This window comes from Stomoxys calcitrans, chromosome 2 (genome assembly GCF_963082655.1).
Source record: "Stomoxys calcitrans chromosome 2, idStoCalc2.1, whole genome shotgun sequence".
In the NCBI taxonomy this organism is placed as follows: domain Eukaryota; kingdom Metazoa; phylum Arthropoda; class Insecta; order Diptera; family Muscidae; genus Stomoxys; species Stomoxys calcitrans.
The window spans coordinates 6846310-6867099 of NC_081553.1; the positions used below are offsets into that span (position 1 = coordinate 6846310).

Here is a 20790-nt window from a genome sequence, read left to right on the forward strand (position 1 = left end):
GGACTTGGTAATCTCGATGATTCTGAGAGAGTTCTGACGTTCCATACTTCAATCATAAACCGTGTTCTGAATACATAAGTCGTCATTGGGGGATTGTCATTTCCATTTTTCCTTGTTGATGTTTCTGTAATCGTTTTTTTTTTAGTTGGATGGCTGATTGGGCCATCGCATCGGCACCAAGTGCTGGGGCTGCCACCGACTCTCTAGGCCGGGCTTTTTTGATGGTGAATATTCTGAAGATCTGCGGGCGCCAACGTTGACCATTTCATTTAGCCCTTCCGCCATCGACCCTATTGTACGAACTCATCGTATTCGTATCTGTGCAAGTGGGACACATCTGCTTGTGCTAACTTGTTGGCATATTTTATTTCTGCGGTACCCGTCATATCTGATGAGCTTTCCCCTATCCAGCACCTGAGGAGGCTTTCGATGGGAGAAGTAGCATAGAAATTCTACACTAGTAGTGTAGAATAGTTAATATTGTATAAATTTTGTAGACATGGTATTTTATTCTACCAACTTACTTAGCCATACACATATGTATGTATATTAAGGGGTGCCAATATTATGATGGTGTACTAATGATGTTCTCATTTCCTTTGAACAGATCTAAGTTTACTTAAAACCGATCGCCTTTTCAATTCCAAATCAATTTAGAGTTTTACGAAACCCTTGTTAAGGTTGCCAATACACCACTAATTTTCTTTTTTCATTGAAACATTTTTATACAATCCTCCATAGGAAGGGGGTGTATTAATTTTTTGTCATGCCTGTGTAAAACCTCCAAGTATTGAAAAAGATCCTATAAAGTATATATATATATTCTTAGTCGGCCTGATATTTTAAGTAGATTTCGGGATATTCCACCATCTGTCCGTCCGATTTACTATCGAAAGCACGCAAATTTTTAGACAAGAACGAGTACCATGGAATTATGCTGGAGAAATTCTAATAAGATAAGATTATACATTTTAAAGAAAGGGTTATTGATCCGACTTCACTTCCTATGTGGTATAGTCGTATGGTCCATCTAAGTCTTATACAGTCTGATTGTAATGAATTGAATTAATTGAATTTATTCTAATTAGTTTATAATTCCTAGAAAAAATCTTCATTGCTCATTAAAAATTAAAGGTCATCCCATGTGACTTCACTTTGATGTGCCTTTGTATCGCCATCTTGTCATCAAACTGATCGACGTTATGCTAACACACACAAAGAAAGTTGTGCGTGTTAGCAGAAAGTGTGAGTACATAAACAGATAATCCCTGCAAACATTTTCTATCGTGCGACTAACCAAATCTGCACTCAAGGAAGTTGAAAACAATTTCAGGTGATTTTTTACTGTAATTAGTGTCACAGTACTGGAGAAAGCGTGCCACTTGGCGATATATACCCATAAGTGACTTAATAGGGACTAAAAAAAGTTTAAAATTCGATTATCAACTTCATTAATAAAAATGAATATTTATTTTTTGCCTAATGTTTTTTTTACCTGTTAGAATGAGGCTTATTTTTATTTCTCCTTTTAATTTATTTCTTCTTCAAATAGAGAATAATAGTCGTAGATTTTATTTGCAATGATTTTCCCTGACTGGGATTTGAACAGTCAACCTGACGATTGTGAGGCGTATGACATTGTGTAAAATGTCAACCAATTCGAGTAAGAATTGCGCCTTTTAGGGACTCAAGAAGCAAAATTGGGATATCGCTTTATATAGGAGCAGTATCAAGCTAAAGTATGTTGAAGGTCATGGGAGAAGCGGTTGTACAAAATTTCAGCCAAATTGGACAATAACTGCGCCCTCTAGAGGCTCAAGAAGTCAAGATCCCAGATCGGTTTATATGGCAGCTATATCAGGTTATGAACCAATTTAAACCATACAATAACACAGTTGTTGGAAATGATACCAAAACGCTTCATGCCAAATTTCAGCCAAATCGGACGAGAATTGCACCCTATAGAGGCTCAAGAAGGGAAGACCCAAGATCGGTCAGCTATATCTAAACATGGACATTTACAATCCCAACCGACCTACACTATTAAAAAGTATTTGTGCAAAATTTCAAGCGCCTTGATTTACTCTTTCGAAAGTTGGCGTGCTTTCGCCAGAAGGAAGGATGGACAGACAGACGGATATGGCTAGTTTGACTTAAAATGACATGACGATCAAGAATATATATACTTTATGGGGTCTTAGACGCATATTTCGAGGTGTTACAAACAGAATGACAAAATTAGTATACCCCCATCCTATGGTGGAGGGTATAAAAATCTATTTTTAAATTTGTAACAATAACAGTTGATAGTGAGAAACTAATTAGCGAAACATGAATGATAAAATTCCGATAATAATGTATTCTCGGAGGGAGTGAGAAAGTCGCTTCCAAATGTTTGGAGGGAATATGCGAAAAAGAAGATAACAACAAAGAGAATACAAACAAAAATCTGACGTCTTAATACCGTCAAATCTGGCCAGTCGTTAACAACTATTCGCGTGAGAGAACTTTTAAAAAATTTCCCAATATCAAATCATTATTATGGTAGGAAGTACAAAAGTTTGGTAATTCCTTTCATTGTTGCACTTAAGACCATCCAACACTGCAAACCGCACTTTTGACTTATTAACGTTGCTGTCCTAATTCGAGTACTATTACAGAGTATTTGAGAGAATACAATTTAACGCGTCATAATTGAAGTGCATATTTTATACTTTTTTGATTCAACAGAAATTATAATAAATCTCCACCCAAAGCTCTTTTTCTTGTTTTCATCCCCCCAAAGGCGGTTGAAACGACTAATTTTCAGTCTGCTTTGCTCCCGAAAGGAGCTCAACTTAATGATAATAATTAAATCATAAACCCAGTAAATTTCACTTTTACACCAGATGGGTGGATGGCGTTTAAACGTCATCCTCGTCTGTGGTTTTGAAGCTCATATACAAAATGAAATAAATTTAAACTTTTTGGAAAATCGCCCCAGTTCATGTCAATATTTTGATTAGCATTCTGTTTGTTTTTATGAATCTGCGTCAACATTGACTATGATTCCGGTAGTGAAGAAAAGAGCCATTCAGTTAAGTTGTCTTAAGGGGGGTTTGTTAAAATTTCACAATTGAAGGTGGCTTTAATTGCATTGTGTGTGATATGTATGTCAGGTCGAATACTCAGCAAAATCATAAATATTAAAGAACAATTTATTATTGTTTGGCCAAGAGCTTCTCTTACAAAATTAAATACATTTACATATGTATATGCATGTGTGCACCTTAATTTATGTTTATATGTACTATATTTTTGTGAAAATATGATTGTTCATGCCATTTCCTATATTAACCCCGTGGAAACATCAAAAAGATATAAATAGCATATAAATAGAGAAGATGCACCTAAAAATATGTTCAGTTAATCTGTAATAGAATTCTGAAAATTTTACTCAAGAATCTTTGTCTGAATATGTGGACAACAAGGTGGGTGAGTTTGCATGAAGAAAAAACACATCAAGCAGATGTCAAAATCGTAATGTACCACGAATTCTAAGATTTTTTAGCTTACGGGTTTTTCCGCATGTACAAAACGTACTCCTACGGTTTGATACGAAAAAAGCTATGCGCTTGAAATTTGCTCAGATACTTCATATTTGTAGGTCTTTTGCATATATCCAAAATACCTAAAAGTCACAATTGGTCTAGGTTTAGATATTGCTGCCATATAACCCGATCTTACGATTGGACCTCTTGAGTCTTTAGAGGGCGCAATTCTTAAAGGATTTGGCTGAAATGACTTCTTCTACGACATTCAATGTCTGTACCTAGCATTGTCCTAATCGGTTCATAACCTAATATAGCTCCCATACAAAACGATCTCACTATTGACCAACTTGAACCCCTAGAGGGGGTAGTTCTTATCTGATTTGGCAGAAATTTTTCGAGATGGCTCGAATCTGTCCTTAACCTGATATAGCTTTCGTACAATCTATCTCTTGATTTGAGCACTTTCTGAAAGCAAATCTTACCCAAATATTATATAAAACAAGTAAAAGCGTGCTAAGTTCGGCCGGGCCGAATCTTTTATACCCTTCACCATGGATCGCATTTGTCGAGTTCTTTTCCCGGCACCTGTTCTTTGGCAAAAAAGGATATAAGGAAAGATTTGCTCTGCTATTAGAGCAATATCAAGATATGGTCCGGTTTGGACCACAATTAAATTATATATTGGAGACCTGTGTAAAATGTCAGCCAATTCGAATAAGAATAGCGCCCTTTGGGGGCTCAAGAAGTAAAATAGAGAGATCGATTTATATGGGAGCTGTATCAGGTTATGGTCATGAGAGGATTCGTCTTACAAAATTTCAGGAAAATCGGATAATAATTGCGACCTCTAGAGGCTCAAGAAGTCAAGATCCCAGATCGGTTTATATGGCAGCTATATCAGGTTATGAACCGATTTGAACCTTATTTGACACAGTTGTTGAAAGTAAGAATAAAATACGTCATGCAAAATTTCAGCCAAATCGGATAGGAATTGCGCTCTCTAGAAGCTCAAGAAGTCAAGTCCCCAGATCTGTTTATATGACGGCTATATCAGGTTATAAACCGATTTGAACCATACTTGACACAGTTGTTGGATATCATAACAAAATACTTCGTGCAAAAATTCATTCAAATCGGATGAGAATTGCGCCCTTTAGAGGCTCAAGAATCAAGACCCAAGATCGGTTTACATGACAGCTAAATCAGGTTATGGACCGATATGAACCATACTTGGCATAGTTGTTGGATATCATAACAAAAAACGTCGTGCAAAATTTCATTCCAATCGGATAAGAATTGCGTACTCTAGAGGCTCAAGAAGTCAAGACCCAAGATCGTTTTATATGACAGCTATATCAAAACATGAACCGATTTGGCCCATTTGCAATCCCAACCGACCTACACTAATAAGAAGTATTTGTGAAAAATTTCAAGCGTCTAGCCTTACTCCTTCGAAAGTTAGTGTGCTTTCGGCAGACGGACGGACATGGCTAGATCGACTTCAAATGTCATGACGATCAAGATATATATACAATATATATACTTTATGGGGTCTTAGAGGCATATTTCGAGGTGTTACAAACGATAATCAGAAACGATTAATGGTGATTTGCACTATATACTCTGATAGAAAAGGAACGGTACTTTGCCAATACCGGCAGTTATTATTTTATTCGCATTATTGGCAGTATTTTTAATACCATTTAGTACCAATTTAATACTAAACGAAGGAGGTTATAAAGAATTGACAGCATAATTAGACATAACGGCAAAAGTTTTGAAGTTAAAATATTGACGCCAATAATAATGTTTTAATACGATTTGTGTGCTTAAAAACGTGTTCAAATATTCGAAAGTAGAGAAAATGGAAATAGTACACTCTAAGGAAGTTAACCATATGAAAAACATGATAATGTTTCTTGTGCGGTAAACGATGCTGTGTTTTTGTATTCATATTAAAACCGTTTCTGTCACAGGTTTTGTTATTATTTAATTAAATTTATACATTAAAGAACATGTATACGATAAACGAAATAAAATGAAAATTATTTTCTATGGGTTTTAATTTGGTTCATTTGGGGGTGAAATATTAAATTGATAACGAGATAGGTATTAAGGCAATAACCATTTGATACTAAAACCAATAACATTGGTATTAAACCAAAACAAGTTCGGTAATAAGCCTAGTACCGAACGTTGCTAATCATTTTGTATTTCATCCATACCATGCGGTATTGCTTTGTAATCATACGGTGTTGCTTTACTATCAATACCATATGGTACTGAAATGAGAACGTTTAGTATACATTTTTCGTTGGGTTAAGTACTAAAATATAATAAATAAAAAATTTGCAGTTATCCAATTTTGCAAATTTGCCCATGAGCATTTGGAGGCCACCGTAGCGGAGAGGTTAGTATTTGCACCTATGACGCTGAACGCCTAGGTTCGAATCCTGGCGAGACCATCAGATAAAATATTCAGAGGTAGTTTGCCCCTCCTACTGCTGGCAACATTTGTGAGGTACTATGAGGCAAATAGCATCTTCATTTTGAAGTTTCGCTTTTTTGTTCGCAATCATTACCAAAAACCTTTGATGAAGGAAAAATCTTTTGTTATTAGTAATCTTCTTTGTGTGTATCCATTGTAACATTCTTAATTTTACATTTTATCAACTTTTTTGTTAACTTTCAGAATACCCTGAGAGCAATGCAGGCACGCTCTTTTTTACACTTGCGACACATTTGAATTTTTTATGCTCATTTCATGTGGAAAACTCTGTTTTGAGAATGTTATTTGTTAAACCCGTTAGCATAACAGGTGGCTGAAAATACATCGTCACTTACTTAATTATACATGAAGTCAAATATTAGGGAGTTAAATAAAAGAAACAAAAGAACACCTGCTTGAAGGTCTGTCTTTGCTTGAAGAGCATTTAATTATCAAGACATTTTCCAAAGAAGGACTTGTTGGCAGCGGATATGTACACATTTTTTGCAAATAATAAAAATCAGAAAAATAGAGACAGCAGCCAGGTGCAAACAACCAAATTTAGCTTTTAAAATATTTTCCTTTTAATTTAAATTTCGAAATTATTGTTTCAAACCCCGGTCTAATGTACATCTCAAAATTTTACTTTCGTATGAATAGTGATGGAGAAAACTGTGCATAGACTTCCAGCTGTTCACTGACCCATTCTATCAGGTATTAAATTCAGTGTTTTTCTTTTTTCCAAAACAAAGTCTATTTTAAAATTGGTGTCAAAACACGTCAAACACGGCTAAACACGTTATCTGTTCGGTAATTACAAAACGAATCAAATACCTATGAAAAGTAGAAGAGCTTAATGTGAACGGTTTAGCAATCTTTAGAGTAAATCAAATATATTTGGTCTATATATCTGGTACTATTTACGATACGGAAAAATCAAACCGATGAGATTTTTTTGCAAAACAGAGCATTCTCGTAAAAATATTTCCTATCTCCACCAATGAGAAAAACTTTGAAAGATATTTAGGTTTCCTATCGGATACCTGAGATGAACCTTGAAGTCGAGTGCGAGGCACTGCTGCCATCGGTACAGTCTTGGATCGACGGAACCCTAGTATTGCCATCTGAAAGATCATGTTACACGGATGGATTAAAGTTAGAGGACAGAGTAGGCCTGGCGGTATACATTGAGAACCCAGGGACCTAGATCTGTTTTAGATAGCTTGACCAGAATACGGTCCTGCAGGCGGAGGTCAGGGCGATTATAGAATGCGTAAAGTGGTGTGGTGCTAACGCGAGGACGTCGACTGTGAACATCTTAACGGACAGTAAAATTGCCATAAGGGCAATAACAACCAGGACGTTAAGGTCACGAACAGTCTTGCAGTGTAAGAAGGAGATTAACGCCTTCTCTGAAGATGGCAAAATCCGCATCGTTTGGGTGCCGGTCCATAACGGAGTAAGGGGAAATTAAAGGGCAACGATTTTGCGGTGAAGGCCAGAGGATTGTCGCCAATAAACTTGGTTAACCCGAAGCCTTTCGGGTCGACGCAGTCCGAGTTAAGGGAGTGGGCGACGAATGCGCATGCAACATTGTGGAACAGCGAAACGGTCGGTAGGACGGCGAAAATCCTATGGGGGATCCAGATCGTGAGAAGACGAGGCTATTACTGAAAGGAAGCAAGAAGAAGAACAGTATAGCTATTGATATCATAACGGGACACATAGGACTACGAGCTCACTTATATAAAATCGGTGCAGCAAAAGATAGCATGCGCGGAAGATGATGAGACGTTGGGGCATTTTCATTGTCATTTCCCGGCTTTCGCGTCTAACAGATACCGGATCTTAGGTGGAGACACAATACCACACATGAACCAACTTATTTTGTAAGTAGCACGGAATTCCCAGCTTAAAATTTTCCTTTATAGTTTGTAAAGCACACAACAAGCCGATTACTGGCTTAGCTGTATGTCCAAAGTGGCATGGGGCGGATTAATATCTGCACCCTCTTTTCAACCTAACCTAATTATTTTTTATAGAAAACTAGCCGGTATGCTTCTCTAAACCTATCAATAACAATTGGGGTAAGAAGAAAATGGATGGGCACCATCTAAAATAGAAAGCTGGTTAAACGACGTAAGAGGTTGTTATTGTGGCGGCGGACTGTCAATACGTGTTACAAAGAAGATTATCCTCCACAAGAGTGTACTGCTAACAAAACGAAAATTATTTCTTAAGAAATGAAAAATCACAATTCAACATACCAAATATTTCAGAAAAACCAAATATTTCAGAAAAACCAAATATTTCCGAAAAACCAAATATTTCAGAAAAATTAAAGAATAACAAAACGAATCTATAACGAACGAACCATTTTGTTCCAATCGGCTTTTCCACAAATTTGGCCTCCAAATAATTGGTTCAAAATATGAATAAACGATTCGTACTCTTCCCCAAAGACCATTCACTTGAGTTCATAACGTCCCAATCGGCCTTATGTCCACACAGTCCTCCCAAAATATAATATCAAATTCGTACTTAACACTCAAAGACTATTTATTTGAGAACCATAAAGTCCCGATACGTCTATATGTTTGTTTGGGAAGTGTGGTGGCCCCCAGACACTTGGTTCATCAGATTTGTGCAGATCGTTATTGTATTTTTCCTCCTTCGTGGCGTTAAAAAATACCCAAAGCTTTACAATACTATAGTAAAGTAGTGAGGAAGAGTATTAAAATACTAACTGTACAATGCATGCGGCCATACTATCATATTTTTAATACAAAATATATATTTTTTTGTTTGGAATTACGCTATTTTTCTTAAACTTGATAAGCTGGCAGGTGCTTCGTAGATGATTGGTATTGTTTTGAAAATAAATAATATAATGTCTAGGTAGGTGCTTTTTTTCCTACGAAATCTAATACTGAGCGACAATTAAATAGAATTGACTTTTTTTATTCCAATGTTGAGGATTATTTGGTGTACTTCGAGCATCCATTGTTTTCTAGTTAATAGATTAAACGATTAATCACCAGAATCTAACCCATTTGAATTGCGAAGTGCAGGGGTGGTATGTAAATATATACTCGTAGTTTTGCGCGACTGTAAGAAAAATTTATTGTTATGAATATGACACCAGTCATTTTCCCATATTGATGTGCTTTACGAAAGGAATTCTAACACATCTGGTTTTGAGGCAGTGTTTGTTTTTATTTTATGGCTTTGGAAACGTTTTGTATCAAACAACATGTGCTCTATTCACAAGTATGATATTCATAGTGTCATTAGTAAATTGGATTTTAGAATAATAACAAGTAAGAGCGTGCTAAGTTCAGCCGGGCCGAATCTTGTATACCCTCCCCCAAGGTTCGCATCTGTCGAGTTCTTTGCCCAGTATCTCTTTTAAGGCAAACAAAAAATTATGAATAAGGACGGAGGAGGAGCTACATATATATAGGATTTATAGTCTGATTCGGGGCTCAAGAAGCAAAATCGGGAGATCGGTTTATATGGGAGCCGTATCAAGCTAAATATCGATTCAGACCATATTGGACATGTAAATTGAAGGCCATGGAAGAAGCCGTTGTACAAAATCTGTGCCAAATCGGATGAGAATTGCGCTTAGTAGAGTCAAGATCCCAGATCGGTTTATATAGCAGCTATATCAGTTTTTGAAAGTCATATCAAAACACCTCATGCTAAATTTTACCCAAATTGGATAAGAATTGCGCCTTCTAAAAGCTCAAGAAGTCAAGACTCAAGATCGGTTTAAATAGCACTTACACCAGGTTATGAACCGATTTGGACCATACTTCGCACAAATGTTGGAAGTGATACCTAAACACCACGTGCGAAATTACAGCCAAATCGGATAAGATTCCTTGAGCCTTCTAAAAGCTCAAGAAGTCAAGACCCAAGACCCGGTTTATATGGCAGATATATCATACTCAGCACAGTTGTTGGAAGTGATATCAAAACACTACATGCAAAATTTCAGTCAAATCGGACGAGAATCGCGCCCACTAGAGGCTCCCAACCGACCTACACTAATAAGGAGTATTTGCGCAAAATTTCAAGCGGCTAGCTTCACTCCTTCAAAAATAAGCGTGCTTTCGACAGACAGACGGACGGACAAACGGACAGAAATGGCTAGTTCGACCTAAAATGTCAAATGTCTTAGTCCCATATTTCGAGGTGTTACAAACAGAATTACGAAATTAGTATACCCCATCCTATGGTGGATGGCATAAAAATTTTAAAAGAAAGAGAAACATTGATACTACTTTCGTTCAGTGTGGTGGAATAGGAACATCTTTCTCTACACACACTGACTGCAGGTAACCAAGAATGATTAAATACTTCCGTTTGATCCAAAAACTCCAAAGATCTTTCGCTATTTAAGCAAGGTTGTAATATTTTATGTTGTATAACATAAACTGCTTAACACTAGAGGACGCAATTTTTATCCACTAGAGGACGCAATTTTTATCCGATTTCACTGACATTTTGTACGACATGTTTCGTCATGACTTCCAACAACTGTGTGAAGTACAGCTAAAAACCGATCCGGGGTCTAGACTTCTTGAGCCTCTAGAGGGCGCAATTCTTATCCGATTGGAATGAAATTTTGCACGACGTGTTTTGTTATGATACCCAACAACTGTGTCAAAAATGGTTCAAATCGGTCCATAAACTGATATAGCTGTCATATAAACATATCTGTGGTCTTGACTTCTTGAGCCTCTAGAGGGCGCAATTCCTATCCGATTTGGCTGAAATTTTGCTCGTCGAGTTTTGTTATTACTTATAATAACTGTGCTAAAAATAGTTCAAATCGATACATAACCTGATATAGCTGTCATATAAACCGATCCGGGACCTTCAATCGTGTCAAATATGGTCTGAATCGGTTTTCAGCCTGATACAGCTCCCCTACAAACCGATCTCTCAATTTTACTTTTTGAGCCCCTAAAAGACCCAATTCTTATTCGATTTCACAGAAATTTTACACACAGACTTCTACTGTGGTCTCCAACACTTAATTCAATTAGCATAGCAATTCTTTTCTTTTACCCTTTGTTTGTCTAAGAAGAGATACCGGGAAAGAACTCGACAAATGCGATCAATGGTGGAGGGTATATACGATTCGGCCCGGCCGAACTTAGTACGCTTTTACTTGTTCTTAATTGTTAACTACAAAAATTAGAAAAATTTTGTAGTTAATTACTTAAAGTCTCCCTCAATTAGTCAATTACTTAAAGTCTCCCTCGTCTTGTATTGAATTAATACCAAATGGTATTATTGTACAAATCTTTGTAAATTATAATACCAGCGGGCATTGACACTTTTTTCTATCAATGTACAGAAGAACATTATTGTACTGAAGAACATCATTGTACAGAAGAACATAATTGTACAGAAGAACATCATTGAATAACAAGACAAAATCGGGGGATCCTCCTAAGCCCGAAATTCATCAATTTTTTTCACAATTTTCCACACAGTATAGACACCATTGGTCTATACTAACCAATTAATCTCGACTGACGTTAAGGTATGACTCACAATAACCATGGCGCATAATGTTTGGACCACCCAAGATTACCCAACTGATAATAATAAGAATTGCGACTTCAATTTCTTATAGCTGTCGTCCTTAGGTATGTTTATGCATCTATTTGGTATGTAGATAGTATAGCACATCCCCTTAGCCGCTTCAACGTTCATTTTCTCACATCTACTACCTTCAGTATTTGCAGTTTTTATTTCATTACAAATAAAACGACCGATTTTACGTTTAATTGTGATGATAACGCTACTAACGCCGTTTTTGTTCCACTGAAGCCCTGTCAATGTGATTCGAATATCTCAGTGTGACCGATTGACTTGTTTTCGTTTCGCTCTATTCTCAAAACGCTTTAAATTGGAAATTGTAAGCAAGCTTATGCTTGCTCCAATTCCGCTAACATTTTGTCTTGACCTACATGTTCACATTTGAAAGCAGCACTATTTGGAATTGATAAGCATCGATGAGTTGAAATTTCCTGAAAATGTAATGAAATTCTCATTACAACATATGATGACATATCATAGCCTCTGAGAGGGAAACGGCAACGCAAGACAATTAGAAAGTGCGAGTATTTCACAGTTTATGAAACTGGCATTTAAAAAAGTGTTAAAATCAATTATATCCTTAAGTTTCCAAGCAGAACGATGCATCAATTCGTTCTCGTTACCCATTTTTACCAGTCAATGTTTAAATCTTATATATAAAATTCAATTTGTGTTTGTTTGTTCCGTTGTTCCTTGAAATGTTCACAGACTGGAAACAGAAGGAAAACACAGGCTATATAATTTTTTGAGGGAGGGGGACGGACCCTCCCCCTAACCCCAAATGTACTATCCAAAAAAAAAAGGGGACCGATCGGGACAATATGGGATTCAAATGAAAGGTATTCAAGAGTAGAGTACGAATTTCATAATAAAAGTTGGGTCCAAGTACCTGGGGGGCCGCCCCAGCCCCAAAACCCCTTAAAATAGGTTTTTTTGACGATCATGCCAATATGGGACTCAAGTGGAAGATATGCGGGAGTAGGAATATGGCCGGGAAGAAGGAATAGGATTTATAATTTATTGATATCCGAAGGGGGCGAATTTTTCCCCATTACCCCAAAAACACCACCCAAAATCAAAAGTGGATCCATAAGGACAATATGGATATCAAGTATGCGGGAGTAGATAACGAATCTGGCATACAAATTCATGCCGAAGTATAGGGGGTCACACCATCTCCACAAAAAAGTCCAAAATGGGCACATTAGCCAATCACGGATATATGGGACTCGGTTTGTTTGTTCCGTATAGACTGAAAAACGGCAGAACCCATTTTCTCGAAATTTTCGCATATTATGTAGGTTGGTTTGGAAGAAAACATAGGCTATATACTTTTTGATATCGGGAGGGAGACGGACCCTCCCACTTATGCCAAAAATACAACACAATGTAGGTATCAAATGAAAGGTATTGGAGAGTAGAATACGAATATGGTATTAACATTTGAGACTAAGTACCTATCCGGCCGTTCCAACCCCAAAACTCCCCCAAACAAACATATTGGGCGTTTATTTCAATATGGGGCTTAAATGAAAAGTATTAGACAGTAAATTACAAATATGACATAAAATATTAGGTCCAAGTAATGGGAGGTCGCCCACGCCCAAATACCACCAAATGGTCATATTAGCCGACTATAGTTATATGGGACTCAAATGGAAGGTATTAGGCAGTACGATTACGAATATGACATTAAAATTTGCGTTCACATCTAGGTGGCGCTTTTCCTCCTAAAGATACATCAAATGGGTTATTTGATCCATAATAACAATATGGGACTCAAATGAAAGGTATTTGAGAGTAGAATACGAATTTGATATCCAATTTTGGAGCCAAGTGTTCTGGGGTACGCCCTAGAGCTTCCCTTTAACTGAACTTCATTCCCGATTATGGCGATATGGAGCTCAATGCAACGGTATTTGGGAGTAAAGAACGAATTCGATATCTATTTTCAGTAAAAAGTGCCGGTGGCCGCCCCAACCCCAAAACACCCTCCAAACAGTTCATGTTTACCGACCATGGCAATATGGGGATTTAGAAGTGCAGCACAAATTTGATATCCATATTTGAGTCGAAATGTCTGAGGTGCCATCCCTTTCCTAATGAGAACATTACCCTAAGGAAGAACATTACCACCAGGAACCGAGAAGGGGCAAATTCTCACATATCAATGAGTGCTTTCCAATTCAAGTTTAAACTCTATGATAAGGGACTTTTTTTATTGACGAGTCCGAACGGCGTCCCGCAGTGCGACACCTCTTTGAGGAAAATTTTTTAAATGACCATGCATGGCATTGTACCTCACAAATGTCGCCAACATTAAGAGGGGATAAACACCGCTTTGTCCGATGTTCTCGCCAGGATTGGAACGCGTTCAGAGTCATAGGCTACAATGGCACGAATTTGATATCCGCGTTCAAGGCGAAGTGTTCCCACCCAAAACAGTTTTTAGAGAGTGAAAGAAGGCGCAGCAGAGCGGGCCCGATTCGGCTAGTATCCGCCGATTTAGGGTCTTAGGCCCATAAAAGCCAAATTTATTATCCGATTTCGATTTGAAACAGTGAGTTTTATTAGGCCCTTCGACATATTTCTTCGAATTGGCTCAGATTGGTCCAGATTTGGATATAGCTGCCATATAGACCGATCTCTCGATTTAAGGTCTTGCGCCCATAAAAGGCGCATTTATTGTCCGATGTCGCCAAAATTTGTAACAATGAGTTAAGTTAAGCCCCTTGACATGCTTCTGCAATATGGCCCAGATCGGTCCAGATAGCTGCCATATAGACCGATCTCTCGATTTAAGGTCTTGGGCCCATAAAAGGGGCATTTATTGTCCGATTTCGCCGAAATTTTGGACAATGAGTTGTGTTAGGGCCTTCAACATTCTTCTTCAATTTAGCCCAGATCGGTCCAGATTTGAATATAGCTGCCATATAGACCGATCTCTCGATTTAAGGTTTTGGGCCCATAAAGGCGCAATTATTGTCCGATGTCGCCGAAATTTGAGACATTGAGTTAAGTTAAGCCCATCGATATATTTCTTCAATTTTGCCTAGATCGATCAAGATTTGTATATAGCTGCCATATAGACCGATAACTCGATCGGAACAATCGGAACGCCAGTTTATAAAAATTTTTATTTCTAAATGTTTTCCTTGTTTTGTCTCTATGTGTATGTCGGTGCATTGCGTATTGTTCGCACTATCAGCAAAAGTTAATGGTTGTCTTAATAATAACAATTAATAAACAAATATAATAAAAAATATCAACTTAAAATAGCATTGACTATTTAAAAAAAAATAAAGAGGACATTTTTTTGTTATGAAGTGTGTGTGTGGTTTTTTTTCATTCTTTGTGGCGTCTCGTCTTGATGGTCCATTGAGATCTGCATGCTTTTAATTCTCTTTTAATAAAGATGTTTACAATTTATTCACAACATTGTTGACTTTGATGGACAACAACAGATTTCTTGTTTTTTTTTTTTGATAGTTGCATACGAGTAAACAAGAAAGTGAAGGATTTTCACTTAAAATAACTGGAAATCTTTCACTGGGTGAAGGATTTCCAGCCTGTAGAGTGGTATAATGATCTATGAGGATCATTGAGAATCCATGGACTGAGATCTGTCTCTGACCGCCTGACAATACTACCGTCCTGCAGGTGGAGATCCGAGCGATCACGAATTGCATGCATGAGTATGGGGTTAACGAGGGCTACAACAACCAGGACGGTAAGGTCGCTGACGGTCTTGGAATGTAAGAAGGAGATAAACGATTTCTCAGAGGATGGTAAAATCCGCATCTTTTGGATGCCGGCAACTGGGAACCTATCTCAGACAGATAGACAAAAAATATATGTATGTATACACTTTATAGAGTCGCAGACAATATTTCGAAGTTTTGCAAAGAAAATGATAAGCGTAGAGGGTTTAAAAACTAATGTTTTTGTGATTTTTCGAACATTTGCCAGCTCGAGATCATGTTCAAAGCTTTCAATAGCATAGCAAAGAACTCATAAAAGTTAGGCAACTATGAGCTGTTTTCAAAACACTTTGACTGGCATAGTGGATCGCGATTTCCGATACGCCATGTATCTTCATCAACACCTTTGTCAATTTGGTTAAGGTCTTGAGCACGCTGTTGTTCTGAAATAGGGCTCAGTAAGTCCTCCAACTTTCCTTAGCGCAGTAAGAGAGAAAAAGGCTTATTTTCCACTATACCGCTACAAAATAACCATCAATCCTTTAAACAAAAAACACATCAACATTGCCAAACTCTTTTTGTTGTACACTTGAACATTCATTGAATATCTGTGCTTAGGCCACATGAATGTTTCACTTGAACACAACAAAAAGAGCACCTAAAATGGCAACTCTTGAATACGAACAAGCAAACTAATTTCCTATTTATTAAATGACAAAATACATCGAAAAAATATTTAATCTCTTATAATACAAAAAACAAATCAAACAGGGAGAGAGAAAAATTATAAGACTACGTTATTGATTATAACAATCTTTCAAGATGATAAGCGTTTCATTAAGTTCGGAACGCTTGAAATATGTACAACATACGAGCACATTAACTGAGCTCAAGATCGATCCTCAATTGCTAACGTTAATTTTTTTAACAAATTTAGCAAATAGTGATCTGATGGCAGTTTTTAGTTAAATTAATAATAAATAAGTTGCAAAATAATTCAAGTGAAATTTATCTGTGATTTAAAAGTTCCTTAAGTGAAACGAACGAAGCACACAAAATGTTAATTAGTAATTGGGGCTTAATCAATAACAAATCGAAATGCACAAATACCACGAAATGATTGCTTTAATTGACCGATTGAATGAATAAAATGAAGTGAAATGCTTGTAAAGATGATTATGAATTAACGCCCATTTTCTTTGATTATGTGCTATGTGTTTGACTAATTACCTACGCACGGACATTTGTTACTTAATTACAACAATTCCAAAGAGGTGAGATGTCGACAAATCTGTGGCCCATTACCACCCCAATGATGGTGTATTTTCTTATTTGTTAGAATTATTACAATGTGATAAGATATGCAAACTTTTAAAGAGAAAACTGGTTTTTAACTTATGCGACAATGACTTATTTTGTGATAATCCAAAATTAAATTGGTATCAAAAAGATACAGCATCTAGGAGATTCATAAATTATTATTCAAATCATTCGATAAGAATAAAAATAAATTTCAATCGGTGACAAAATATATCATCAAGAAAACGAAAGGAAAATTCAACAATTACTTCGATTAACTTTCCAAACAAAGCTACTAAGGACCTTATAACATTCATGAAGAATTGAACAGCGAACAACAAAATTGAACCAATACCAAAAATCTTCAAGAAAACGACGTATATTTCAGGGTTTTCGGAAAGGCTTACCAATTCCAATATATACAACAGGAAAAAATACCAGCTTGCTTTAAACACACAAATACCAGCTTGCCACAACACACTAAATATTATATTCAACAGGACTAAATAAAGGATGAAAAAGGAGGACAAATTAAATGCAGTTTATAAGATTAAATGTAACGGGGATGAAGTTAATTTATGTTATATGACATATGTAGGAACAACCAAAACTAAATTAAAAACAAGATTATCATCTCACAAATCTGACCGGTAAATGAAAGACGAACCTTTAGAACAAAGAAATGCACTTGCAGCACATTGCAACACCAAATTTTAAACGTGAGGACATACTAGCACAAGATAGACCAGTCAATATCCTTCTTCAATTTGGCCCAGATCGGTCCAAATTTGGGTATAGCTGCCATATAGACCGACCTCTCGATTTAAGATCTTGGGCCCATATAAGGCGCATTTACTGTACGATTTCGCCAAAATTTGGGACAGTTAATTTCGTTAGGCCCCTAGACATACTCCTTCAATTTGGCCCAGATCAGTCCAGGTTTGGATAAAGCTGCCACATAGACCGACCTCTCGATTTAAGGTCTTGTGCCCATAAAAGGGGTATTTACTGTCCTATTTTGCCGAAATTTGGGACTGTGAGTTTCGTTAGGCCCTTCGACATCCTCCTTCAATTTGGCTCAGATCAGTCTAGATTTGGATATAGCTGCCATATAGACCGATCTCTCGATTTAAGGTCTTGGTTCCATAAAAGGCGCATTTATTGACCGATTTCCCGAAATTCGGGACAGTGAGTTGGGTTAAACCCTTCGACATCCTGCTTTAACTTGACCCAGATCGGTCCTGATTTGGGTATTGCTGCCATATAGACCGATCTCTCGATTTAAGGTCTTGGCCTGATAAAAGGCGAATTTATTGTCCGATTTCGCCGAAATTCGGGACAGTGAGTTGTGTTGGGCCCTTCGATATCCATCTTTAATTGGTTCAGATCGATCCAGATATGGATATAGCTGCGATATATACCGATCTGCCGATTTAAGGTTTTAGGCCCATAAATGGTCTATTTATTGTCCGATTTCATTGAAATTTGGGAAAGTGAGTGGTTGTAAGCATTTCGACATCTTTGTTTTTAATTTGGCCCAGATTGGTCCAAATTTGGTTATAGGTGCCATATTGAACGATCTATCTTGGCCCTATAAAAAGCACATTTATTATCCGATTTCGTGGAAATTGGACGCTGTTACTTATGTTAGGCTTTTCGACATCCGTGTCCTATATGGTTCAGATCGATTTATATTTGGATATAGATGCCAAAAAGACCAATATTTGGCTTTAAAAAATTTAACAATGACTTTTTTTATTAGACCACTCAATGTGCGTGCCGAATTTGCTACTCAATGTCCGTGCCAATTGCTGAGTACAAGAAATCGAGCTTGGTCGCAGTGTATCAACTTTTTTTGTAATTATTAACATTCGTTTTGCGCTTTTTTTATTTGGTCACAAAATTATTTCATTTTGCTATTGGATTCATCCGCTTAGACCAATGGTCTTTATTTTTTGCCTATATCAAATGGAAAAACAAACAACAAAACCCCTTAAAAGAGTTTCAACTATGTGGTGTATTAAATGTATTGGGGGTGAGCTGCAATGAGCGCGATTTCGCCCTTTGCCAGAGGGCTCATCAGATTCCTATACCACCAAAAGATAACATGCTTCCACCTAGTGGCATAGCAATCGGTCTTGCATTCTGACAAAGGTCTTCTGAGCTAAGTCTCTTATGTAGATAGCAAAAATGTCAGACGACTTTGTGATCATTGCAGCCGTCAATATCTAATAAACTGCTTCGTCGAAATAGTTAAAAAAATATTTGCCAATAACGGCAAAATAATACCAGCCACTATTGGCAAAGTACCGTTATTTTTCTATCAGTGTATACGCAGGTATTTTATTTAAAAATGTTGAAATTTATAACCGAATTTCTCTGTCATAAGTTTCATCCACGAAATGTCCGAAACATTTGGTGACTGGACCAACCAACCCATAGCCCTGCAATTTCACTTATTACTATTCTTTATAAACATTTTCTTTACTTTTCCATTATTTTTCGGTGTGGTGGATCTTTCCTAAGCAGTAAATTCTATTTCTATTTTTATACCCTCCACCATAGTATGGGGGTATACTAATTTCGTCATTCTGTTTGTAACTCCTCAAAATATTCGTCTCAGACCCCATAAAGTATATATATTCTTGATCGTCATGACATTTTATGTCGATCTAGCCATGTACGTCTGTCTGTCGAAAGCACGCTTACCTACGCTTAGAGGGCACAAATCCTTTCCGACTTCGCTGAAATTTAGCATGAAGTGTTTCGTTATGACTTTCAAGAGCTGTGCAATTTATGGTTCAAATCGGTTCATAACCTCATATAGCTGCCATATAAACCGATCTGGGATCTTGACTTACTGAGCCTCTATAGGGCGCAATTATTATCTGATTTGGGTGCAATTTGTACAGCATGACCTTCAACATACGTGTCAAATATGGTCTGAGTTGGTCTATAGCCTAATACAGCTCACCTATAAAACGAACTCCCTATCTTACTTTTTGAGCCCCTAAAGGGCGCAATTCTTATTCGATTTGACTGAAATTTTACATAATGACTTCTACTGAAGTCTTCAACATTCTTTTCATTATGGTCCGAATCTAACCTTTATCCCTTCCTTTACTTTGTTTGCCTAAAATGAAACACCGGAAAAAGGACTTGGCAAATGCGATCCATGGTGGAGGGTAATTAAGATTCGGCCCGGCCGAACTTAGCACACTTTTATTTGTTTTCCTATTTGTATAAACGTGTGTGTGTCTATTTAATTTTGTCTATGAAAGATTTTCAAGATAATTCTCAAGATACGAATCTGCAACTATTGATGGCATTAGCCGTACTAAGTGAATCAGTTTGCATTACGTGATAGCTAACTTTATGAAAACTCTCAACATTTGTTGGTGTTTGATTTTGCAAACTTGTCCAAAATGTTTCCATTATAATCCCAATTTCCAAAATTAATCTTAAAATGTTTCCGTCCACAAAAATTGCCATGGATAAAGTTGACCTCAAAGTATTTAAGTGAAATTAAAACCAAAAAGAATCAGCAACCAAAATGGGCACGCACACACTCACACTCACTCCCACATACATTTCCTCATATACCAGAGAAACGAAAGCCGTAGTAAAAGGACATGGCTTGTTTAACAATTCATTGACTGTTGCTCAGTTCAGAGGATATAGAGATTGGTCATCATGTGTTTGTAACTTTCGCTTAATTATTGTCCAAATATTTGTGTTACAACGAACAGGTAAAAAATCTTAAGTGGCGCTAACATTACTGATTGTTTTTCTCTTACATTAAGCTCACCAGCATGTAATAACGTCTTTTCGCTTTCTCTCTTTCTCGATTTATGCCTCAGTTGAACTTCACACTGTAATCGTGCTGTTGTGATGTCAACACAACAACATTATGAAACGTAGTAGTGCTGGCGTATTCATACACAAAAAGTCAATACGTGATAGGAATATGTTAAAGTTTTTCAAAGAGATGAACTCCACTACGGATAGACCATACTATATGCCATGGGGCAAATGAATGAGTGTAACAACAACCAAACCTACCAGTTGGTCCTTTTCCCATGTGTTCATGTTAAGATTATTTAGTCCGTGTGGCATGAGCGACAAAATGAATTACTTTTTTTTTAATATT

General features: G+C 36.9%; 1 protein-coding gene across 2 annotated transcripts in view; it reads left to right on the forward strand.

Moving 5' to 3' along the window:
• LOC106083351 (neuropeptide CCHamide-2) overlaps window positions 1-20790 on the forward strand; it is a 45348-nt gene that overhangs the window by 4369 nt on the left and 20189 nt on the right. The window contains exon 1 of one of the 2 annotated variants that reach the window (XM_013246294.2): window positions 16179-16615. The exons of the other annotated variant lie outside the window; for it this stretch is intronic. The gene's annotated coding sequence lies outside the window, so the exon portion shown is untranslated. Of the gene's footprint in view, window positions 1-16178; window positions 16616-20790 lie in introns of those variants that run through there. 2 annotated transcript variants of the gene reach the window in all.